This window comes from Chrysemys picta, chromosome 3 (genome assembly GCF_011386835.1).
Source record: "Chrysemys picta bellii isolate R12L10 chromosome 3, ASM1138683v2, whole genome shotgun sequence".
Lineage (NCBI taxonomy): Eukaryota > Metazoa > Chordata > Testudines > Emydidae > Chrysemys > Chrysemys picta.
In genome coordinates this window covers 88765278-88791671 of record NC_088793.1, presented here as the reverse complement: position 1 = coordinate 88791671, position 26394 = coordinate 88765278, and the positions used below count along the sequence as shown (strand labels likewise).

Genomic DNA, 26394 nt, shown 5'->3' with positions numbered 1-26394 from the left:
GTTGTGACTAGCACAAGTCAAAAAAATGGGGGGAGGAGGAAATCATGGAAAAAATCCAAAATTTTAAAGATGTTTCCATTTTCCAGGTTTTTTTTAAATCTTCATTTTTCTTAGATCAAAACATTACCTACTTTTTTAAGAGCTGAAAATGTTAATTCCCATAATTTTAATGATTATTCATAAATGTTTATTTTATCATTTTAAGAAGTCATAAACATAAAAAACTGGAAGTTAAATAGTTTTTCATGAAAACTTTCCTCTATCAAAAAAGATATTATTTCAGTGGAAAAACCTTTTTTACTTGGAAAAAAAACCCTGACCAGCTCTAGTTTTGTCTCTAGTTCCTGATCAGAACTGTAAAAGTAATCATTGGAACTAATTCTGACATCTCACTGGTTTTAAAGTGATCTCATTCTACTGAACACAGTGGTTGTACACTCAAATAGTTGAAAGCAGAATCAAGCCTACTCTGGACATAGGATGTTATATGAAAAATTCATTAGCAATGTCTCTTTAATGGGCTTAAGTAAAATATGCTCTTGGGGAGTAGCTTGTGTAGTTGACCCAGCCTGATTCTGAACTTACATACACCTGGGTAAATCGAGAGTAATTCTACTGAAGTCAGTGCAGTTACACCTCTGTAAATCTGGTGAGAGATCAGAATAAGGCACGGTAGGTATCTCTATAAAGCAATAGTGAAACATTTCAACAGGGATTGTCATGCCTTTGTATCTCTGCAAGAAATCAATCAATGCTCATATTTTAGGTAGATGAATACAAGAAATGGTGTCCAGCTTTAATTAGCCAGTGCTGAGTTAATGAATGTAATGTGACAGGAGAATACTATGAAACTTCAGCCTGGCTGTTTGCAACTGGAATAGATACTTTGGCTCTGGAAAAGGACTAAGTTTTCAAAATCTGCTGTTAGAGTAATTATGGTTGGCAGTATTTGGGCAGATATGAGATTACGACAAAAGCAAACTGGAGGTAGAGATGATTGTGCTAACTCAAACACTGCTGTTACGTAGTAAAGAGCAATACTTCTTTTGGGAAAAAAACAGGAAACAGCTAGTTAATTTTGTTAGCATGGGTATAACTTATTTGCGATCTCAGTGGCCAGGAATTTTTTAGACACAAGACAGGTGAGGCAATATCTTTTATTGGATCAACTTCTGCTGGTGAGAAGGAGACAAACTTTGGAACTCTTCTTCTGTGTAAGCTCCAAAGCTGGTCTCTCTCACCAACAGATCCAATAAAAGGTATTACTTCACCCACCTTGTCTTTCTAATATCCTGGGACTGACATGGCTACATCAAACTACATACAGGAGGTTTTAGTTCCTATTGCAGTTCAGAAATTTTTGTTTAGAATGCTGAGGACACCGAGTAGTTAGTGATAAACTAATTCCATGTGTTATGGATGTAATGCACCCACAATGCTACCACATGTACCTGGTAGTTCTTCTTTGAAATTCCTGACATGCCAATGGAAAACACCAATGCCAACAACAAGTATTACCATAGCAAAGGTTTTCTGTAGCAGTCAATAGGGGAGTAGTTAATACATAAGTGGTTGAGATCAAAAGATGGAGTTTTGCTTTAGAGTGAATAGAATTGTCTGACCCCATGAGGTTCTAGATAGGATTAGGTTCTACTATCTGCCTGCATGAGAAATGTAGTAAAGCCTTTCTCAGTCAGCTACTCTGACCAGATGTGAAGCTGCGGAAACAAAGGCTAAAAGAAATAATAAAATAAACAGAGAAATTAGAGTTGGAAAAAGAGTATTTCATCAGTATTAGAGTCTTCCGTAAGGTACATTTTTTAATGTTTCCTTCAGTCAACTCTTAAATATCCCAATTCATGGGAGCTTCCAAAACTTCCATGAAAGAGATAGGAACAGGAGGTGAAAGTTAACATAAGGCTGCACCTGAGTTCTCAAACAGAAAAATAAAAAAAAAGTTATTTATTTTAGGCTTGCCTATATTGCTGATGTTCAGGGTTTGGGGGTGCAGGAGCCTGGATGCCCATGGCATGGGGGCAAAGAGGCCTGCTTATACAAGTTCCGTAGCTTATCTTTTTAGCCTACAGACTGTAAGATTTGGTAAGATGGGCTGGGTTGAATGGGTAGCTGATATTTATCTTTATGCATCTCCAGAGGCAAAATGTGAACAGCCCATGCATATAACAGTAAATACAAATATTATCCTCTGTGCACAGCCTAGAAAGCATTTAGGAAGTATGACTATATGGGTGAAATCACTTGTTATGGATCCTACAAAAAGGACTACATTTTTTTAATATAGACATATAAATTGCATTCTCAAAATACTTTGGGCCAGATTGTCAGTTTGCAATCAAGCTTCAGTTAAGGGGCAGTGTGGTAGTGTGCGTTGGTGAGTCACTGTCCCTTCTGATCTCCCCATTGCTCCAGGGAGGGAGTAAACTGAAAAAGTTCTGTATTTGCTGCAGTGTAACATCAACCCATTGGTGTAACTAGGCTGCCAGGCATGTTGTGGGAGTGGAGTCAAGATTCCACTCACTCCCTGTCTGTCCTGCTGCTTCCTCCCTCCCTCTGCCTGCATGAGAGGAACACATAGCAGCCCTATGGCACATGCTTCCCCCCACATGTAGGAGACAGTGTTTTGTTTTAATTTTTTCATTTTAATTTTCCTTTCTCTGTTTCTTTACAAAAATGAGAAAATTAGGCTTCTTCCACTTACACAATATTCAGGTTACACACTTAAATCAAGGAAGTTAGGAAATGCAAAAGTTAAATTTTCTGCAGGAGCTTTAACGTAGCTATGTTGTACGTACGGAGGGACAGATTCTGAGATCCTTACTTGCACTAAACAGTACCCTACAGCATGAGCCATCCTATTGAAATGAATGAGACTAATAGTGAAATAATCCAGGTGCCATTCAACATAACGAAGGATGGCAAAATCCAGCCCGTAGTATTGTCTAGTCTTGTTTTTTTCTTAAATGCATACTTTAGTACAGTAGAACCTCACTAATTCACACTGACTTGGAGACTCTGCAATCTGTAAGTGAACAAAAATATGTAATGTTCATTTATTTGGACAACTATTCTAGTTTCAGTTTCTGATATTTTATTATGTACTAGCACATATTCTATATTAAGATTTCATTCTTAGTAATATAGTAACTCACTGTGGGACTCTGCTTGTATTTCTTTTATGAGAACATGAGGAAGACTGCCCCATTTGTGTGAATTATAAAGTATATAGATTAGCAAAGTGCAGTTAGCAAACTTCTACTGTATATTGCTGTAACTGGGCCTGATCTTCCATTTGACCCACTGAAATCAGTGGCAAAACTGACTTTAGTGGGACAAGATTGGGCCTTGTATTCCTAAATATGTAAGTACAGTTCAATCATCAGACTTCTGCTTGCTTGAATTTTGGATTGTTTGAAATCCACTTTGGCCCTTGAATCAAAATTTAATTTAGACACTGAAATTAATTTATCCAAACCTCAGATTAGCAGAAGGTTTCACATGTTCCTGAGACATATGGATAATCAGTTTACCTGTACATCATACATAGCATATACCACATATGTGATGTGCTTAATGGGACACTATTTCACTTACCATACAGTAAGTGTGATTCTTTGAGATGTGTTATCCACATAGATTCCACTCTTGGTGTACATGTGGCCCTATGTGCACAAGATCTTTCTTTGGCCAGCAGTGTGTAGGCCGAAGACGTGGCCCCATAGATGTCCTTGCACCTCCCCATCCAAGGACATAAAAGGTGAGTGAGCCCTATCATCCCTCAATTCTTTGGCCTATACTGAATCCCAGAGAACTCTGTTGTAGCAGAGAACAAGGGTGAGTTGTGGAATTCATGTGAACAGCTCAAAGAATCACACTTCCTGTAGGGTAAGTAGCCATTCTTTCTTCTTCGAGTGATTGTCCATATGGACTCCAGTTTTGGAAATGAGCAAATAATGTCTGTTTCCTTGGAGATGGGTACTAGGAGTCCTACTTAAACAATGACAGCAGTTCAGCCCAACCAAAATGGACATTCTATCTGGAAGCCTCTAGCAATGATTGTATAAATGTGTAGACTGAGCTCTACATGGCTGCCCTACAAATTTCAGAAATAGGGACATTCTTCAAACAGGCAGCGGAGGCTGCCTATGTGCTACTGCGATGAGCTCTAATGTGGCTAGTTGGTCTAACCTGGCTGGCTGGTAACATGTTCTTATGCAGTGGGAGACCAATTCTGATAATCTCTGAGGCTACTGCCTGAAGCTTAACCCTCTCTGCAAAGGTCATGAATAGCCCAGGTGTACTCTTGAATGGTTTTGTCCTGTCAGCTTTGTAAATCAATCTAATAGAGATTTTTCTGTTTTGAGAGCTGTCATGAACTTCAGCAGAACAGCTTCAGCACAACCCAGGCTTCCTACGCCCTGGGTTCAGGTAACTACTGCCACTACTAAGCTTTGCACTTGGAAATTTTATACCATGTCACCCTCACTCTGCTCCCTTATTCCAGTGACCCTGTCCCCAGGAGTGGGTGTTGCCTAGGAAAGCTACCTAGTAACAAAGTAACATTAATGCTAATACCCTGTGGAGTGGCAGGTTCCATCTCACTGCTGTAAAAAAGAACTGAGGGATGGTTGGGGCCGCTCTACCTTTCATGTCCCTTGGTTAGGTTGTGTGTGAGGGTATCTAGGGCACAGGTGTGATACCAAAGGACACTGCTGTCCAAAATCATGCACCTGGGGTGCAAGAGTGGAATCCATGTGGTTGGTCACTCATATCTTTTGTATTTCTTGAATTTAAAAATAAATTAAATATACATTCTTCATTAACAGGAGACTTATTTTTTTCATATAATAGGTACTCATTTTGATTGTTACAAATACATTGTTTATTTTTACTTACATATATTGATATGCTTCTGCATACCTTTCAGATGCTGAATTGTGGCTTTTATTGGTGTAATATATTGTCATGATAGTATGTCTCTAAATTTCATCTTGATGATAACTATCACAAACAGGAACAGAAATTCTATTCACTCTATCACTTATGAGAAGAATCTATCGTGGGCACAGTACATCAGCACTTCTTTCAGAACTGAACAGCACACAACTAATAGGAAAGTCTGCATAGATGCATATAGTTAGTATGATATTAATATTGATTAGTTTCAATATATTTAGTAGGAAACTGGTTCATCCTCCAAATAGAGTCCTTGAAGTCATAGTAACCCCACAGCACCATTATTCTCATATATGAAGCGGGGACGGATCCCCTTATTGTTGTCTTGGAAAGCTTTAAATTACTCACTCTATACTTCTTTTAATCTCCTTATGGGGGCCCACTATTTCAGAACTGCATGTCCAGTTTTCCTACATATCACATCAGATGTGAATACCCTTCGTCCAGCGCTTTCCATTCCCTTCTCCATCTTCGTGATGAAAGAATAACAACACAACCTTTTGTATTCTTTGCTACCAGTTTACATAGAACCTTGTCCTTTTTTGTCTCTCAACATATACCTTGTACATGATGAGATAAGACCCTTAGGGCCACATCCTAAGGTTTAGCACATCCAGTTCTCTTATCATTCCCTTGTCTCACATATGTGTAGGGCCCTACCAAATTCATGGTCCATTTTGGTCAATTTCAGGGTCATAGGATTTTTAAAATAATAAATTTCATGGTTTTAGATACTTAAATCTGAAATTTCATGGCATTGTAACTGGGGGGGGGGTCATGACCCAAAATGGGATTGTGGATGGGAGGTCGCAAGGCTATTGTAGTGGGTTCACAGTACTTCCACCCTTACTTCTGTGCTGCTGCCTTCAGAGCTGGGCGGCTGGAGAGCGGCGGCTGCTGGCTGGGCACCCAGCTCTGAAGGCAGCACCATCGCCAGCAGTAGCACAGAAGTAAAGGTGGCAATACCATACCATGTCACCCTCACTTCTGCACTGCTGCTGGCAGTGACCCTGCCTTCAGAGGTGGGATCCCGGACAGCAGCTGGCACTCTCCGGCTGCCCAACTCTGTGAAATCTGGTCTCCCCTAAATAGCCAGATTTTATGGGGGAGATCAGATTTCATGGTCTGTGATGCGTTTTTCACGGCCGTGAATTTGCTAGGACCCTACATGTATGCTAGTTCAAATACTGTTTTGGGTCTGATCCTGCGCTCTTTACCTGTAGTCTGTGTATAACTATTGTTAAAGTCAATGTGAATCAGCCCCTCATTATTTCTGGGGTAATCTTCATTAGTCTGAGATGAATTTACCTCTTTTCTTCTAGCCCATTTCTAGATGTGAACATGTGTATTAACTTCCATTAGTGTTCAATAACAAGTTTTCACAGAAGCAATAAGTCTCCACAAAGCAATAAATGAAATGGGTTTTATTAGATGTTTATTCTGAAACATTTACAGTGTGGAAAAAACAGAGCTTTTGGGACATTAACAGTCTAATGCATGAGATTCAATTATTATATCCATATAATATATGGCCTTGTGTCCTTTTTCATTGATTTGCCTACATTTTTAAAATGCTCAATCTAAAACCATTTATCTGCTGAATTATTAATAAATAAATGTTTCTGATGAAAAAAGACATTCAATATTGTAAGCCATATATCAAATAAACAATAGCATAACAGCCAGAAATAAACTATTATAGATCCATGTGTAAGTGATTTATGTAGTATAGATAAGAGGATTTTAATAAACACTTTTCATTGCAAATAAAAGATGGAGAATAGCTCACCGAGTGGTGTTCTGTTGTCCACTGCTTCATGAGTTCTAATCTGTATTTTTCCAGTATCAGATTCAGGGATGTCTGTGTTGTACCGAGGACAGTTTACATAAAATCGACTAGTCTACTATTTTATGTTTGTAGTGATAAAAGCCAGTGGTATTTCTTGGGTGCTGTTAGGTTCCTCTGACTAGAAGGATGAAAGGAACTCTAGCAGACAGACACTTCTTGATGTTGCTGAAGCAATGCCTTTCAATTTAACTTTCGTTCTGAACTCAGAACTTGTTCTTCCCTGACAAGCTTATTGTTTTGGCAGCTGACGTTGGCATTGATGGTTTTTGAGGGCTTTGCTGTATTCCAGAGTACATGGGGCTTGATTTGCTTTGAAAGAAAGTGGCTGTGTTCATGCCCAAAGCTAGGAATGGTAATATAGGGGGTGCAATTAGATGCCATATTCATATTCACATCTGTGTTACAGTTCTTGGATATGGATGCCTGGCTACATTTATAAATATGCATGATTTATTGAGGAGAGAACAGAAAAAGACAAGGATAGTCAAACAACCCCCTGTATGTTTTATCAGCCTTTACTCTAGATAAGCATCTGACATGGTAATCCCATTGTAAATGCTGGGTTCTTTTCTAGGAGTTATAAAATGGCTAAAAATCACTCTTTCTGGCTAGTGTTCGGTGCGGAAGGCAACACATACAGGCATAGTCAGAAGGAGGTGCCTCCCTCCGCATTGGATCTAGAGTCATGAGCCCTCTCCTGGAGCTGGGTGCCTAAGCCAAACAAAAAAAAAGTGGAACTTCCCCTCCTCCCCCACTGTACCCAATAGCCCAGTGGTTAGAACATTCAACTGGGATGTGTGAGACCTGGGTTTAGATCCCCAGCTCTGCCTGGTTTGGAGCAGGGACTTGTACACAAGCCTCCTGTATCCCAGGATAGTGTTCTAGCTGCTGGGCTATGTGGTATTGGAAAGGGGAGGGGAGCTCTCTCAATCTCTTCTGTTAGAGCTGTTCTACTTTGTGTAAAGTACTGAAATATTACATGGATCAGGGACCGGAACCCAGTTCACCTCTTTCCTACCCCCGAGGTGAGTGCTCTAACCACTAGGTAGTAGAGTCATTCTCGCTCTCTCTGGCTCAGTCACTATTTAAGTATTTCATACAAAGTGCAACAGCTCCGACAGCAGAGACTGAGAACAGCCTGCCCGCCGAATACCTTATAGCCTAGTGGCTAGGGCGTGCCCCTGACATGGGGGAGACTTGGGTTCAAGTTCTATTTCCCCATTAGGCAGAGGAGGGATTTGAACCTGAGGGCCTCACATCCCAGGCGAGTATTCTAAATAGTGGCCTATTGTGAAAAAGAGGGCGCTGCCATCTCAGTGCAGGGCCTGATCCAGTAGGCATGCTTTTAGGCGGCCTCTGAAAATGCCTGCCAGACTGGGCTTCACAGGTGAGAATCTGAGGGAGCCTAGTTTGTGAAGGCTACCAGAGCTTAGGCATGAGTTAGGCACTAAGCAGCTTGACTTAATTGGCTTTGTGCTGCCCACGCTTAGATTTTTAGGGCATTTTATTAGTTGGAAACTTAGGTGCCCAGGGAATGCAGGCACATACCAGGTTAGCTGGCAGCTGAGGGGTTTTCTGAGGAGCTAAAGTTTGGACTTAGGCACCTGAAGTGGTAGCTAGGTGCTTAAATTGCTTTTGTGGATATTAGCTTTCTGTGTTTCAATAGAACGTCTGAGATTTTTTAAAAGGGTGCATGAGGTTGCTCTAAGTAGTAACCCTGTGATGGAGTGGGCTCTGTTGTAAAGTATTTGTTCTGAGATTTGAACAGTAATCTTTCTTTTCAGAATTTTGCAAACGGCTTTTCTCTGTTTTTCAGAGTCAACAAGTTGCATACCATTGCAGCAGAGATGTCTGATTTTCCCATCTGCATATCTGGAATCGCTTTATCACTTGGTTAGTCTCATTAGTAAGCACTGAAGACTTCTGGGTATTGAAGACAGATGAATTAAATCCTCTTTGAATGTTCATGATCTAAGGTAGATGTATTGGATTCTCTGGATGTGCATAAGGACACGAAGGTTGGTGAACTCTCTAAAAGCCTGAAGTTTCCAAATTTAATGTAACCATTACTAATATAGAGTATATTAGTTATATACAGTGGTGATTAATATTCAGCATGTAAATATTTGAGAATATTGAAAAATCTAGCCAGATTTATGTTGCCACAAAACACAGTGAACCAAATTTACCACTAGGTTAAGCAGGTATTCCTTCATTAGATTAAATGGGACTCCACATGCTCATGAATTTGGTCCATCTAGATAATGTGAGATATCACACTTTAGTGAAAAATTGGCCACATTTCTCCCAAATGGAAGTATGTTATCTGTATAATAAGCTAGCCAAAGTACAGAGAAAACAGTTAAATGTGGTAGAAAAACTGAATTCATTATAAATTGCATTTATTCATTTCTCTGGAAGCTCTGTGATGATAATCAGAATTTAATTAAATATTTGTACAATACATGAATTCTAGATGATCAACACCCAATTCAGGAAATCATCCCTATTCTGGACAGCACTTTAACTCATGTTCAAATGCAATCCTGATTACAGATGGAATTAAGTACGTGTTTAAGTGCCTTTCTGAATAGGACCCTCAGTTGCTTAGAACAATTCAATTTAGCTTTTTTCCAACCCAGCTGCAGAGAATCATAGAAATAAAAAAGTCCTATTTGGTCAAGTATTCCATCTCCCTGCCTGTGCAGGACTGCTCCATACAAGTGCCTTGTCCAGTCCAGTTTTAGGTATTCCAAACAAGGGAGCTTCCAGTTCTTCCCTTGGAGAACAATTGAGGTAGGTCAGGATGAAGGTGTATTGGCAGGGTTTGAGCAAACCACCACAGATACATTCCTACCTATTCAATGGTTCAGCTGCTATCTAATTTGTAAGTAATAGTCTGAAGTATATGTGCAAAAATCTACATTTATGAACACTAACCAGTTAGCTCTTCATGTGTGCATGAAAATGACTATTTGTGGGATCCTGCAGTAGCAATAGGTACATATGCATCCTTGCAGGGCCAAACAGTAATGAGCTATTTAAATCTTTCATGGTGCTCCCAGCACAAGTCATAATATCATAAATAAAGGACAATTAAATTCCACAGCAGTTTTCCACTGAATTGGAAACACTGCTGAATGTAACAGAGAGAAGGAGTAGATGATTCTGACCTTGACTGTGTCTGTGATTGCCATCATTTTTTTCCTTCTTTTGCCGAAAGTTCTGTAGGAATTTTCGGCAAAATTATTTTCTCCAACTTCAGATAAAAATACTCGATGGACCACAATCTATTTGCCCTGGCTGTTTTCCTAAATAAATAATTTTGTGAATAATATCTGTTCTTCTCCATATGCTGTTACAATGGTTAGGGGGAGGCATATTGATTAATAAAGATACAGCTCAAACTTAGCGTTGTGATGACATTGTAAACTATATGGATTGAGCTTTCCTTTCATTGCAGATGATATCACCAGGCTACCTCAACTGAATTACAGCCTTGTAATCAATCTCTCTGTCTGTTACTTTGTCTATGACTACTGCATGCATACTGCATATCCATGCTCTGTATACAAAGATGCACCGAAAATAGGAGACAGAAAACAAGCAATCCTTTGTCAAAGGAGAGTGCATCCCATTGGCACTAATTACCTATTCCAAATATAAAAATAAATGGAGAAATATAAAAATGCAGCCAAGTTCAAAGTATACTTCCAGTCATGTTCTAATGAAGTCAGAGTTTTGTTATTGTGTTCAATGGCAGCAGGATGAAGTATGTATATAAATATTAATATCAGTTTGGGGAAGAGAAGGGAGAGGATTGCAACATTTTGCAAAAGTCCTCCTCTTCCCTCCCTACCCGTTTTAATTAAGATTTTGTCAAATTTTTGAAATTTGATGTTGCCTAGTTCTATAACTGGTCATAAAAACAACCATTTAGAAATACCGTAGTTAAAATTTAGGGGGCGGGGGTGTTTGAAATTTAACATTCAGCAAGCTCTAATATAGAACTTTAAAGCTGATTATTTGATACAAATATTCATGATGACTATCATAGCTTGTTGACTGACAGATTGTTTTGCAAAACAATGTGAATTCCTGTAAATGATTGTAGTCTGCCATGAGAATTCTCTCATGCTAAAGGGGACTAAAGATGAAGTTCCTTGTCATAGAAACTTGTCCCTAGTTGTCCCAAACTTTATATCAGGTTGTGAGGCCAGAATCTAAACTCTGGAGTCTGTTGTGGGTCCATTCTGGAGACAGAAGGACAGAGCAGCAGTCTGTTAAGCCTTAGATTTTTTTTCATAGAGTCTATCACACTCATATGAATGTTTGCAGAAAACTAATAAAGGATTATGGAGAACATCCAAGTAAAATAGCAGTTTCTATTCAAACAAGAGGTTTGTGAACACTTTTTTGTGTAGTATTTGCCCAGCTCTATTCTGCAGTATGTGGTGCCCTGGTATTTCTAACCTCCAGTCTTTCCTATTTCTCCAACTATTCATTTTTTGCTTAATCCTGGTGTCCTCTCTCAGACAAAAATCTCATTGAAGTGAATGGGAATCTTCCCTAAGTAAGAATGGGTAAGGACTTTAAGATTTGACCCAATATCAGGAACCACCAGATTAATCTGATTAGGTATTTGCATGGTGAAATGGTCTCTCTTCGTTCAATACCTGCAGAGAAGAGGAGAGGGAAAAAAGCCAAATGGCATCAGTCTGAGGCATTCTACAGTGTGCGTGGTGCAAACACAGGCAAAATCCCTAGAGTGTTGGGGCCAGCAGGATCCCCAGCACCCAACCACTACCTCTCCTGTGAAAAGGTGTAGCACACAACCTTCTGTGATGTCAGTGAACAGCAGGTTTGTGAGAGGTGCCACTCCAAGGCTAGAAACATCTCTTTTTTTTTTTTTTAAGGGATTCGAGCACTACTGTCCACACAACTATCCCCTTTCCTATTCACCCTACAAAGCATTTGCCTTGGTCCGTACCCACGTGAACAAAGGATGGGCAGGAAGATGATCTCTATGCTTGCCTCCCCTTCCTTTGCACACCAATGTGGGAAGCACTGCAGTTTGCCCCACCACACGTATTACTTGAAGAAAGTAACAGAAAACAATTGTTAGGCAATTTCAGTTCTCTCCAAAGCTTAGTAATCCTCAGGCTTTTTTACTTATACCCTCTCCCATTATTCTCTTAGCTAAAGGATTTGAATGGCTAAAACTATTTTCCACTTTTTTGTTGGTGAAGATCATTTTCTTTCTGTTTGCTAGTTCATGGTCTTTTTCTTTATTTACATGATCTTTTCAATACACTATTGCCATATATATTTGGGTTTACTGATGTGTGCTGTATCATAACTGCTAACCACTTCAGGGTAGCTATTCAGATTACATTTTCCCTTTATACAGACTAAAACACTCTTGCAAACATTCAACTTATTTCAATGTCAAGGCAATAATTTAACAAGGAAGTTTATGATAAGCTTCACATGTACCACCTATTAAATAATGAAGACCATAGTGGGGAATCCCAAACTAATTCTATGTAGTGTTGTTATAGCTGTGTAGATCCCAGAATATTACAGAGGTAAGGTGGATGAGGTAATATCTTTTATTGGACCAAGTTCTGTTAGTGAGAGAGAGAGACAAGCTTTTGAGCTTACATAGAGCTCTTCTTCAGACAATAGTGTATTAAAAAGATCATATAAATAAAGAAAAAGACCATGAACTGGTGAACAGCAAGGTCTCTGAAAAAGACCCCTGTGTAAGTTCCATAACTTGTCTCTCTCACCAACAGAAGTTGGTCCAATAAAAGATTTTTACTTCACCCACTTTGTGCCTCAAACAAATTCTAGTTTTTGTAGATACAGACTAACACGGCTACCCCCTGATACTTGAAACAAATTCTAGTCATTTGTCCCTAACTGTCAAAAAAATGTGGACATCAAACAGTTTTCACTTAAAAAGGGATGATAAGCAGCTTTCACTGTTTTAGTAATTTAACCATATATGATTTTAAAGTTCTTTGATTTAAAGAAATGTGGAAATTTTCACTTGGTTTAAAAAAAAAAACCACCAGCATTTTAAACAGCAGGACACAATTTCAGACTATTTGCTGTCAAGAGGTTACTGCTGAGCAAAATGCTCATTCAATTTAGGAATGCAGATTATAATAATTTTCCTATCTCCCTCACAGCAGGATTCCTGCCATCATTTTGCAGACTCATAAGTTGCAGCACAATATAACTAGCTAACTTCACTTCCAGGTAACACACACTTCAAGCATATTCTCATTAGCTCAACTTAGTTATAATGCAAAGCTGCTTAGTTTCACCAAGTGAAATGGGATACACTTAAATGACCTCATCTAATGTAATACTCGTTTTCAATACATGCAAAGTGGTTTATTATGGCAAAGCTTGTAGAGCATGAAAATTGGTGGGAAGGGGGAAACTAGGTTTTCGGACAACCTCTCAAGAAGGAGTCATTTTATACCACTTCTATTTAAAGAAGCAGAACAGAGAAAAAAGCAAAAAGAGAAATAATCTGTCTAGAAAAATGCAAATTTAATACATTAACCTTTCTAACACACCACAAGAAAAGTATTAAATAGAGAAGTTATACTTTGAATATTGTCCTTTCCATGTAAGTAAAATGAAAATGTTTAAAAATGTCAGTTGGCCAAAATTCACTGGAGAAAGAAACCATTTTTGTTTTTCTGTTATCTGTACTGAGATGTGGGATTGTGGTAGCACTAAGACTGTTTTATTGTGCATTAATTTTCCACTTACTAGTACCATTAATTCAGGTTGTTCCTGGTTATACTAGTTCACAAGGATTTTTTGTTCTTTCGGTCACTGAGGAGAATATTTTTTGTTTTTGTTTTTCTCCCAACACTGAATGCATCTGGCCTGGTCTTGCAGTCCTTCCACACACAAACTGATTCCAAAAGAACCCAGAGAACAGTGGTGGGTAAATTGCTCCTCCTCCCCATTAGCTTCTACCTGCAGCATCCCACGGGTGATCTACCATTTCTCCTTCCCCCCCCCCTCCATTTTTCCCCCCTAATCCTTACAGGAGACTGCTTGGAGAGGTGGTGAATGCTTCTGTAGATTACTATGTATGTAATTTTCCACAGATTAAATCAGAGCCTTCACAATATGTAGAGGAGAACAGCTCCTGGAAGAACCTCTAGCTCAAACTGATTCTGGGCAAGACCCTGATCATATTAGGGAAATGCTTGTTTCCTGATTCAGCAAGGCTTAGGTATGTGCCTAGCTTTAAGCACATATCCTCAATTAGACTATGCGCATACATAAAATTGGGTACATGCTTAAGAACCTTGCTGAATTGTGGCCTCAGACTGAGCACTAGAACCCTTCTCTCCAGGGCTTAAATTCTCATAGATTATATCCCGGAGTCCCCCTTTCCCTCCCTCCCCCAAATACACACATAACAATTCAAGGCTTCAACTGGGGAGGGGGGGTCTCAGGCCTTTCACCCCCTGAGGAGGGATGTGACGGGGCTTGGAGTTTCAACCCCGTGGGACCCTGCAGATCCCCTGAAACCAGCTTGTGGTCCCCGCTAGGGGGTTAAAAATATTTACCAGAGCTCCGCTCCAGACAGCTATGGTTGAATCCCCTTCCACTAAAGGCATCTGAGCCTTGTTCAGCAAAGTAATGCGAAGCCTTGCAGTCTTTTCAGCTTTTCGTTAAGCCTAGATAATGAGGCAGCAACACTGGTGAATAAAGCCTTCTTCCATTATAACTCACTAGGCAGTTTCATCATTTTCTCCCAGAGGAGGATCTAGCCTCAGTGAACTATGCATTCTCCACACAGGATCGTTGCAATTCACTATAACTAGAGCTGAAGGTGGATGCAAGGTAGAGACTCCAGCTTTTACACATCACACCCCACCCCCTCCATAAAACAGGATATTGTCGATTAGTTCCTGACCATTGGCTTTGGAGAACTGGACCAATGTCCAGTTGCCATTTATTCACTGAGCCTGAATGGATCTCAACCTATCTATATCTTTATTTGTCACATGCATAGGCAGCTGCGCTCCTGAGACAGCATATCTTACAGAACCAGGATGAAGTATGTGACAACTAGAGATGTAAGAACATTCTCTGTGGGGGGTTGGTTATAAAAGAAGCTTCTGGGGGAAATCAGACTAATGCAGAGTCTGATCACCTTCTGAGTACAGTACCAGAGCCCCCTTCCATAAGGTATTTTGACATAACTGCCATGATGTTGATTTGTACCTATATTGATATGTATGTACCCCGAGTAGAGCCTTTTTTACCTGGGAGGAGAAGAGCAGGTGACCCAATGAAGTCATTTAGAGACCTCACCATACAGATGTAATTTACCCTGGAAATCTTAGCTATAGTGACGAATGCTGTAGAAAACTGATGCATGGTTAGGAAAGTTGGAATTGAGTATGCATAAGGACTTAGGTCTTATAATAATATATGAAGACGTATATCTCATAGAACTGGAATGGACCCCCTGAAAGGTCATTGAGTCCAGCCCCTTGCCTTCACTAGCAGGACTAAGTACTGATTTTGCCACAGATCCCTAAGTGGCCCCCTCAAGGATTGAGCTCATAAACCTGGGTTTAGTAGGCCAATGCTCAAACCACTGAGCTATCCCTCCCCCCTTGCCAATCATACTTTTGGGGGAGCCAGGGTTTGCCCCTTTTTGAGGAACAGACTGTATATCCTGCCTCCAAACTCTAAGAAGAAACCATCTTCATGGAGGAGCAGTGTCTACACAGCTGTTCTGGCTCTCATCCTGTGCACAGTCTCTTGCAGAGTGGCTCCACTGAACAATGAGTGAAGGACATTTTGAAGACACAGCTATCTCTCTGATAGTGTCCAAGAGGTCTGTGCGGAATAAGGCCATGTCTACACTGCAAGTTTCAGTTGATGCAGATTATGTCAGCATAAAGCTGCTGTAGTTAGTATATCATTTGTGAACATGCATACTTGGCTACTTGCATTGGTGCTGCATGTACTCACCAGAAGATGCACAGTACAGTGCTCCATGGATTGGTATCCCAGTATGCAAACTGTCACTGTCCAGCACACTGTCTTTTGGGAAGTTTTGGTAATGCAGGGTGGGCAGAAATGAGTCCTGCAGGGGTGACTGGGAGCAAGGTGTCAACTTCCCAGCATTCAACTGTCTTAAACCCATAATACCATTTATATCCATAATTTTTGCATGTTTTTAAAATATCCCATGAATCCATGTGGCCCTCCTCACTGTCTGCCACCTCTGATGGAAGCATGGAGCCTGCACAGCTCTGTACTATTGTCATAAGCATTGCAAACACAGGATGCATGATCCTCTGGTATTTGCAGAGCCATAAGAAGAACCAAATTAGTGCAGAACATGATGATTTCTTGGTGGATGGATTGCTGTGGGACATAGTGAGAACAAATGCAAGATTGTTGCTGATGCTCGCGGAGCAGCTGCAGATGGTGGAGCACTAATTCTGACCCAGCAAACAAGCACTGACTTGTAGGATTGCATCATAGTGCAGGCTGGGAATGATTAGCAGTGGCTGCAGAACTTCTGGATGTACAGGCATGAGGCTGGATCTGTGTGCTGCACTCACCCAGGCCCTCGCACTCAGGGACACCAAAATGAAAGCTGCACTGACAGTGGTGAAGCAAGTGGTGATTGCACTGTGGAAACTTGCAATTCTGGATTGCTACTGGTCAGTGGGAAAAGCTTTTGGAATAAGAAAAGCCACTGTGTGGCCATTGTTATGCAAGTGTGCAGGGCCATCAGTAGTCTTCTACTACACAGGACTGTGACTCTCAGTAACCTTCAGGATGTAGTGAATGGATTTGCATAAATGGGGTTCCTGAACTGTGGTGGAGCAATGGATGGCCCTCTTTTGGCACCAGACCACCTTGCTACACAGTACATCCACAGAAAGGGTTACTATTCTGTGGTTATGCACGTGATGGTGGATCACTAGGGATACTTCACCAAGATCCATGTTGTCTGGTCAGGAAAGGAACATGAGGCTTGGATCTTTAATAACACAGGGCTATTCAGAAATCTACAAGCAGGGACTTCCTTTCCCAACTATGGATTACCATTGGCAATGTTGAAATGCCAATAAGTGATTGTGGGAGATCCCACATACCCTTTGCCCCATTGGCTCATGAAGCCATACACCAGCCACCTCGACAGCACCAAGAAAAGATTTGATTTCAGCAGGTGTAGAATGACAGTTGAATGCCCTTTTGTCAGACTGACGGGATGCTGGTGGTGTTTACTCACAAGATTAGCAGGTTAGTAGCAATTGGACGTCTAACATAGTGAATGCCAGTGGAAATGAGGCAGGATCTGGGGCTAAAATAGGGAAGGAACAAGTTGAAAAATATCTAGAACAGTTAGATATCTTCAAGTCACCAGAGCTTGATGAAATATATCCTAGAACACTCAAGGAACTGACTCAGGAGATATCTGAGCCATTAGCGATTATCTTTGAAAAGTCATGGAAGATGGGAATGGTTCCAAAAGACTAGAAAAGGGCAAATATAGTGCCCATCTATAAAAAAGGAAAGAAGAACACCCTGGGAATTACAGACTGGTCAGCTTAACTTCAGTACCCAGAAAGATAGTGGAGCAAATAATTAAGCAATCAATTTGCAAACACATAGAAGATAATGTCACAAGTAACAGTCAGCATGGATTTGTCAACCTAGTAGCTTTCTTTGACAGGGTAACAAGCCTCGTGGATGGGGGGGAAGTGGTAGATATGGTATAACTTGACTTTAGTAAGGCTTTTGATACTGTCTTGCATGACCTCATGAACAAACTAGGGAAATACAACCTAGATGGAGCTATTATAAGGTGGGTGCATAACTGGTTGGAAACCCATTCCCAGAGAGTAGTTATCAGTGGTTCACAGTCAAGCTGGAAGAGCATATCAAATGGGGTCCCGCAAGGATCAGTTCTGGGTCTGGTTCTGTTCAATATCTTCATCAATGATTTAGATAATGGCATAGAGAGTACACTTATAAAGTTTGTAGATGATACCAAGCTGGGAGGGGTTGCAAGTGCTTTGGAGGATTAAAATTCAAGATTATCTGGAGAAATGGTCTGAAGTAAATAGGATTAAATTCAATAAGGATAAATGCAAAGTACTCCTCTTAGAAAGGAACAATCAGTTGCACACCTACAAAATGGGAAATGACTGCCTAGGAAGGAGTTCTGCAGAAAGGGATCTGGGAGTCATAGTGGATCACAGGCTAAATATGAGTGAACAGTGTAACACTGTTGCATAAAAAAGCATTCTGGGAGGTATTAGCAGGAGTGTTGTAAGCAAAACATGAGAAGCAATTCTTCCACTGTACTCCATGCTGACACAGCCTCAACTGGAGTATTGTGTCCTGTTCTGGGCACCACATTTCAGGAAAGATGTGAACAAATTGGAGAATGTCCAGAGAAGTGCAACAAAAATGATGAAAGGTCTAGAAAACATGACCTATAAGGAAAGATTGAAAAAACTGGGTTTGTTTAGTCTGGATAAGAGGGAACACGATAACAGTTTTCAAATGCAAAAAATGTTGTTACAAGGAAAAGGGAGAAAAATTATTCTCATTAACCTCTGAAGATAGGACAAGAAACAATGACCTTAAATTTCCAGCAAGGGTGGTTTAGATTGGACATTAGGAAAGATTTCCTTAATGTCAGGGTGGTTAAGCACTGAAATATATTGCTTAGGGAGGTTGTGGCATCATTGGAGATCTTTAAGAGCAGGTTAGACAAATATCTGTCATGGATGATCTAGATGATACTTAGTCCTGCCTGAGTGCAGGGGACTGGACTAGATGGCCTCTCGAGATCCGTTCCAGTCCTATGAGTCTATGATTTTAAGATTGGATCTCAGTGAAAAAAAACATCCTAATGCTCATAGCTGCCTGCTGCATCCTGCATAATATCTCTGAAGCAAAGGAGGAAAAGATGCCACCAGGGTAGAGGGCAAGAAGCTGTCTGTTGAATTTGAACAGCCAGACACAGGGGCCATTAGAAGAGCTCAACATGGAGCTATATGACTTAGGGACTCTTTGAAAGAGCACTTTAACAGTGAGCCACAGTAGTGCATTGTGATGTACTGTGCTGTACCTGACCTTATGGTTTCGAGGCTGTTAGGAATTGTATGGCACATGGTGTATGTCTATGAATATAACACTGCCAATGCACATATTAATTTTGTGGTGCTTGCTCTACTTTTATGATTATTACAGTGTGTTTGTCACTGGTCCTATGAGTTGCCACACTGTATAGTAACAAGTGGGTGCTTTCTAAATGCTAGGCACTTTGCAGCATATGTTGTGAACTAATAAAGAAGAATAGTTTTCCAGATAAAATAATTCTATTCAGTAACAAAACCAGTGAGGGGAAATCACCTGTGCAATTTAAAAGCAACTACATTAAACACTAACATATATTTATGGAACAGAACTTAACAAGGGGAAAGAACATTCATGTCCATTTATCTACACATACAGCAACCATGGCTCTCATAAATCAGTGTATGTGAAGCTATGGTTGTCCTTAATGTTCTGTAGGGTGGAGTGGTAGACGTAGGGATGCCAGCCCTTGTTGCCATGTGGTATGTTGAGGTGGGGTGTAGGAAGGTACTATAATGGAGTTCTTCATGGACTGCAAATGGAGACAAGCCTGTGATTATTGAATCTGTAGGTCCACAAAAGTTTGCAGCATCTGTTTTTGCTGCTGGAGAAGCCTCATTGTATCCTGGGTGCATCTCACTCTCCTTTTCTTACTGGGACTCCTGGGCCTTTCTCCTCTCTGCTCTTTCCTTCTCCAGGTAGTCTGCAATATTCACTGCAGCATCTGCAGCACTGGCTTGCAGATTTCATTGAGCATGTCATCCCGAGTCAGTGGTGCCGGAACAATTTGTATAATGGGGGTGCTGAGAGCTATTGAACCAAACTGTAAATCCTGTATATGATGGAAACCATTTCAAGCCAGGGGGTGTGGTAGCACCCCTGCACCCATAGTTCCAGCACCTATGTCCCGAGTCCTTTTATTTCTCCTCCTTATCCGGCTCAGGCATTCCACAGGTGTGAAAGGGAACTCCTCAAGGCTGCAGTGGCACCAGCTGCCAATAAAACACAGAGATACCATTGTTGGTATATTCACAATGGAAAGCAGAACTTAAGATTCAGAACTTCCTTCCCTTGCTCCCTTAAAGTTTTAATTAAGACATGCTTATTGCCATTTCTGCTTGGGAGTGCTTGTGCACAGCACCAGACATAGTGAATATTGCCCACCTGGGGTGAGGGAAATGAGGGAATTGCTCAGTTGCATGAAACTATGGATGTAGGGCAATGGCACTGGATACTGGCACTGGTTTCCACAGGATATCTCACTCCTGAGGGTAGCAAAGGCAGAGAAAGCACAGCTGCTGCTGGCATCCCAAAGCCACCAGGCCCATATGCCAGTAGGCTGTGTACTTCAATGGTGCCTGCTGAAGTTATCGCCAACTGACAAGGGAAAGCGTCCTACCATGGAGGAAGAAATAGGAATGGCAGCCATAGAAACCTTCGGGAGAGGATTGCAAAGGACCTACATGGAAGTTTCATTGAGATCTTTCAGGAGAATTCAAGGGACAGCCCTATGTACATAAAAAAACTGCTCCACATGGTCCCACCTGCCTAACTCTACAGGGGAATGAAAAGCAGATAATACTAATCTCCTTGATGTACCTCAACCTCTTCTAGTACAAGTAAACTAATGAAAAGCTAATAACTGTGTCCTGTTTGGGGTACCATCATTATAATGGGAAATACAATGACACACTTACACAAGGTTCCTTCCTCTCTGTTGGGCTCACCCAGTCTCGAATGTCTGGACTGTGATGGAGTCTCAAATTGGTCCTGGCTCACGGCATAGCTGGACCCCCCTTCCTGCCACATGTCTCCCATCCTCCTCCCATTCATCTTCACTGTTCACACCCTGTGGCTCAGGCTACTCAGAGGTATACACGGTGGTGTGGGGGTGGGGAGGGGTCTCCACCAAGTATAGTGTGCAGCTCATTGTAAAAGCAGCAGGTCTGTGGCTTGGCACTGGATCGACTGTTGGCCTCCTGGCATTCTAGTATGTCTGACATGGTTCTTTCATTTTCATGCAGCACTGCTGCTAGTCTCTTTCATAATCCTTCTTCTGCATTCCCCAATGCAATCTGCATTTCTATGGCTGGTCGGTAGCTGTGCTTGCACAGCCTCTTCTCTCCACAGGCTCAGGGAGATCCCATATCTCTGGTCTGTTCCAAGCTGGAGCATGCCTGGAGCCAGCATGGTCAGCTGGGCACTTGCGCACAATAATGGAGATCTGTTAGATGTGCTCACCAAGGTGGACAATCAGGAAAAGGCATTTCAAAAATTCTTGGGGCTTTAACGGGGTGACCTTCAGGTCTCTGTGACCCCTGGACAATGCAGTTCACAACTGTGACCAGAATGGTCAGTGTCAAGCATTGTGGGACAGCTATTGGAGGACTATTAGGGTCAACATAAGTAATGCAGTGTCTACACTTGCACTGTGTTGACCTCAGTATATTGACCGTGGCTCAATGCCACTCAGAGAGGTGGTGCTACTGCATCGCTGTAACAGGGTCCTTACATTGGTGGAAGACCGATTTAAGGGTAGACACATGCACAGCTAGGTTGATGCAAGGTGGCTTACATTGACCTAACTTTGTAGTATAGACCAGGCCTAGAATTAAATGATCTTCTAAATGGACTCTCCATATAGAGGACATACACAATCCCTTGGAGCACTTCTAGATGGTTCCGCAGACCAGAATGTGAACTCAGTAGGACATCTACATTTCAGTGTCTGTACTAAATGCCATTTACATTTTAAGAATGTCTCAGCAAAAATTTGAATATCTATCATTACCTGGCCTGCCTGGCTTACAAATGATTGAATACTGTAGATTTTGGTATTTATTAGAAAACCTTCTGTCCCAAACCTAGGTATTTTCAGGATGATGTAGAGGTATTGCATTTATTTTACCATGTGCAGCTCATTCACCTTAATTGGAGCCACACATCTACCAGTTTATCTTCTATTCCTGTTCCATCCTAACGTCTCTGCATCTTCTCACGTACTGTTCATAGCAGCATCTCACCCTTTTATGAAAGATTTTTTAAAAAACTACTTCCATTAAAAGCAGGGCCTAGTTCTGAACAGCATCAGTTTGTGAGGTGGAGTTAGGAAGATGTAGCTATTGGGAGGAATGGTTTGGGTCTTGTTATAAACTGTTTTAAACAGTTGGTATGTGTGCTGTGATAATATTGTTGTTGGAGTCAGGAGTAAAACATTTGCTTTCCCAGTCTGCATGTCTATTCCTAGGATGTGTATTTAAGGGAGAAAGTTTTCCTGAAGAGGGCTTGTTATGTAATGCATGAAAACAATATAAATTTTCACAATTTTACCTTTTGTACTTAAATCCTATCCTAATCCCTATACATAGCTTGTAGCTGAAAGGCACTGTCACCATGTACAAGGACTTCAGTGTTTTGAGTATTTCTCCCCACCTCGCCTCCATGGGATGGAATCATTTGTTAATCCACGTAGTTCTGTATCTGCTTGCCTCAGCCTTGGTTGTCTCTAGTCCCAGAGCACTTCTGCATGAGGCCACAAGGAGTCCGAAGCAGAGCATAGTTCCATGAAACGAGGGCGCAGTGAACATCATAGAATGTTGTCTCCCCAATCTGTAGTGCAACCAGTCGTTCCATTGCTGTCAGAGCTCTGCAGGGGTTGGAACCTGAGCATCCACCCCTACACTTTTTGGTTGGTTTACTTGGCAATAGCATGCTTTGGTTTGCTGGAAAGTTGTAGAAGCCATTCTCTACTCTGGGATGATTCTTAACTCTTGGACATGGCTCTAAAATGATGGGGTTTTTTGTTTTAAATCTAAATCTGCCTCCTTCCCAGAGATGAAGTTATAAACTTAGACCATCTCAGCTGCCATATTTATAATTCTAATTAACAGAGATATCCCATCTCCTAGAACTGGAAGGGACCTTGAAAGGTCATCGAGTCCAGCCCCCTGCCTTCACTAGCAGGACCAAGTACTGATTTTGCTCCAAATCACCAAGTGGCCCCCTCAAGGATTGAGCTCACAACCTTGGGTTTAGCAAGCCAATGCTCAAACCACTGAGCTATCCCTCTTCCTTTTAGCAGTCTTTAGACTTCTGCTTCTAACATTATGTAAATAAACACAGTGCAAAGAAATCTGAAAACAACTCATGTGATATCCAATATCGTATAATATCATTTTCACGGCAAGTGTCTATACCATGAAAACAGTGCCCTTGGGATCCATGTCTATTGCAAGTTATGAAGACTGCATTTATATATTTTAAGATATAGGATACTAGAAGAATTTCTGCATATGTGTTTGTATGGTCAACACTAGATCTGATTTTCAGCTTCCCAATTAAGTCTGTTGGAGTTATGCGTGTTCAGCACCTCTGAAAATAATTCCTGATGAACTTTTAAACTATGGTGAGAAGTGATACTGCATTATATGTATTTCTATATAATTATTTGTAGACACACATGTATATGAACATACATTCACCACATACGTGGATGTGATAACTATAAATAAATTGAAGAGCTAGGTGATAGATAAATGTAGCATGCTCCTTTTGATCATTCCACTTGTCTTCTGTCCACTAATTCATCTCCCCAGGTGCTTATTCTAACATTACAATTTCCTGAAAAGGTTCAACCAGCTGCCATTCAAAAAAAAAAAATCTGTGGGAAAATTCTTCTTTCCCCAAATCAGAAGTTTTTTTACATCAAAATCACTCCTACACTTCACCCACGTGGGCAGGATTCACCATTTAGTTTGTCTTGTAGCCTAAAAATGTCATGAATTCGAAGTCGGTTATCTTGCAGGCCAGCAGCGCTAGAAGTGGGAGGTTCATGTGAACAGAAAAGGACAACTCTCACCTACCCAATTGTATTTTCCCAAGATATCTGAATCTATAGGGCATATGAAAGATGTTTCAGGTCAGTTTTAGAAGATTTTATGCCTTCAGCCAAGCCCTTTATATTTGGACTCATGTTAAGTAAGGGACCTGGCATTACATGCAGAGGGCTTTGAAAAATAGTCTCATTAACTTTTATAAACTCAAAAACATTGTGGAATTGTTTTTCTGTAGTATGTGTTGCATTGAATCAGGGCGTACAGCAGAGCCAGTTTCCAGGCAACCTAGCAAGTGCAGCTAGCCGCTAGTGGGCTGCCTGACTGGCTACACTGCCTGATTGGTGGGAGGAGGTGATCTGCTAACTTTTCACGCCAAAGCCTAGCAGCACCTTGGGGTCTGCTCAAAGCATTTACCTAAGGCTGTGATAGCTCCTGCAGCTTCTTGTTCTAGCCCTGCTCCTACCTCTGACCCATGGCTCTGATTTCTGACTCCGGCTCTGGCATCTGGCCTCTTCTCTAACAATGGGCTCCTATTCCTGGCTGCCTGAAGCCTGCTCTAACTCCTAGCACAACTGCCGACATCCTGGTCTCTGACAGTGTTACTCAGGGATGGCAAAGCCATGAACTAACAAAAAGAATTGTGGGATTGTGGCCATAACCAGAAACTGCAGGTGGTTTTTCAGTCCTGGATATAGATTGGTTTTAGCATGTTATTTGTAGAGTTAAAGATCAAGGCTTTTTCCATTTGGTCTAGAATATTAATATAACTCAAACATAAACCAAGAATAGAAGCAGGAATTTTTCCACCATGAAAATCTGCCCTTCTGCCAAATCTTGTAGGCCCAATTTGAATAATACAGAGAACAATATAATATAGGGCATTTGGACCCTGGAAGAGCTGGAGGACAGGACAGCACAGGGCTGGTCCACACTAACCCCCCACTTCGAACTAAGATACACAACTTCAGCTACGTGAATAACGTAGCTGAAGTCGAAGTATCTTAGTTCGAACTTACCGCGGGTCCAGACACGGCAGGCAAGCTCCCCGGTCGACTCCGCGTACTCCTCTCGCAGAGCAGGAGTACCGGCGTCGACAGCGAGCACTTCCGGGATCGATCCGGGATCGATTTATCGCGTCTAGACAAGACGCGATAAATCGATCCCAGAAGATCGATTGCATACTGCCGGACCCGGAGGTAAGTATAGACGTACCCACAGTGTGACTTCCCAAGATCTATTATACTTTTGATGAAATCCTGGCCCTACTGGAGTCCATGAGATTTTTGCCATTGACTTCAGTGGAGCCAAAATTTCACCCTAAGCCTTGGTTCAGATCTAAATTTCATGGCAGGATTTTTAATGTTTGAAAATAAGGACATATGGAAATACCATGACAGTCATAACTGCAACAGTTTAAATGTGTCCACTGTAACATGTATCAGGCTTGCAGCTTTGCCGTAAGAACGGAATGATGCATTAATCAGTGAGTACAAGAGAGGTCTTTTTCTTTGAAACTTCAGTGGATGCTCTCTCAGCAAAGATTAACAATATTGTATATATAGCTCTTTGTCAGTGTCACTCACAAAGGCTTGTTTACAAACACTTCAGGCTCACACCATGCAAATAAAAATTGACAGGCAACATTATAATTGAAGGTACATGATGTGGTGTTTTTATGTGCGCAGCATTGTGTTGGGCTGTGCCAAATGCAGTGCAGAGAAGGGACCATTGCAATCATTTTAACAAGTCACTTGGCTGCATGCACGATGTAATTTACTCCTGGGCCTAGCCGATGCATTCAGCTTTATTTGTTAACCTAGCAGAACATTATTTATTAATGAGTTCTTCATGCTTTATTAAGCCTAATGTCAAAACACCTCTGTGGGACTCTAGGCATGTTCTTTCTTTGTGTTAAAGCCTTCTAAAGAAAATGAAAAAATATGCAGCAAAGCTGCAGATAAAACCCAGAAGATATCAGTTCAATTACTCTTGATCTTGGCAGATGATGTTTCTGAATATTTGTGAAAGAACAACATCTGATTGTGTGCTGGCTTCAATTAAAGAATTCTGCACTCTGAAATGTACATAATTAGGGTGCCTTAGAAACCTAAGAAGGCTACTCTGGTCTCAAAAAGCTGTGTGGAATGCTCAGATAGCAAAGCCTGACAAGTTTGGCATGGAAGTATAATCATGCTTTTTTTCCATACTGCTCTTTTATAATGGGGAGGGAAGTTTCTGTGTGAGAACATTAAAATGATTGAACGTGATAACACAAGGCATTAACTGCAATTTTCTGTTACTCAATAGAACTAATGTTGCTCAGGAAACCAATACTGGAGTTCAATAAACTTCACCAGTGATCTGACTGAACAGCCTCTCTCTGGCATTGACATGTAATTCAAATCCATTCATTCTTGGGCAGTTTCTAGGCTGTAGAGTTTGCTCTGATATGCTTTTGAGTCTATTAGGTTTTCAACCGTGTCTCAGTGATGCTAACTTTAACATCACAAAAACAATGACAATGAATTCAATACTTGATTTTATTCAGTGGAAAAATATCTAATATTCTAGGGA

The 26394-nt window shown here is 41.0% G+C and overlaps 1 protein-coding gene across 22 annotated transcripts in view; it reads left to right on the top strand.

Moving 5' to 3' along the window:
- HS3ST5 (heparan sulfate-glucosamine 3-sulfotransferase 5) overlaps positions 1-26394 on the top strand; it is a 263407-nt gene that overhangs the window by 112953 nt on the left and 124060 nt on the right. For all 22 annotated transcript variants that reach the window (XM_065588333.1, XM_065588339.1, XM_065588336.1 and 19 more), the window contains one exon: positions 8640-8841. The gene's annotated coding sequence lies outside the window, so the exon portion shown is untranslated. The remainder of the gene's footprint in view (positions 1-8639; positions 8842-26394) is intronic.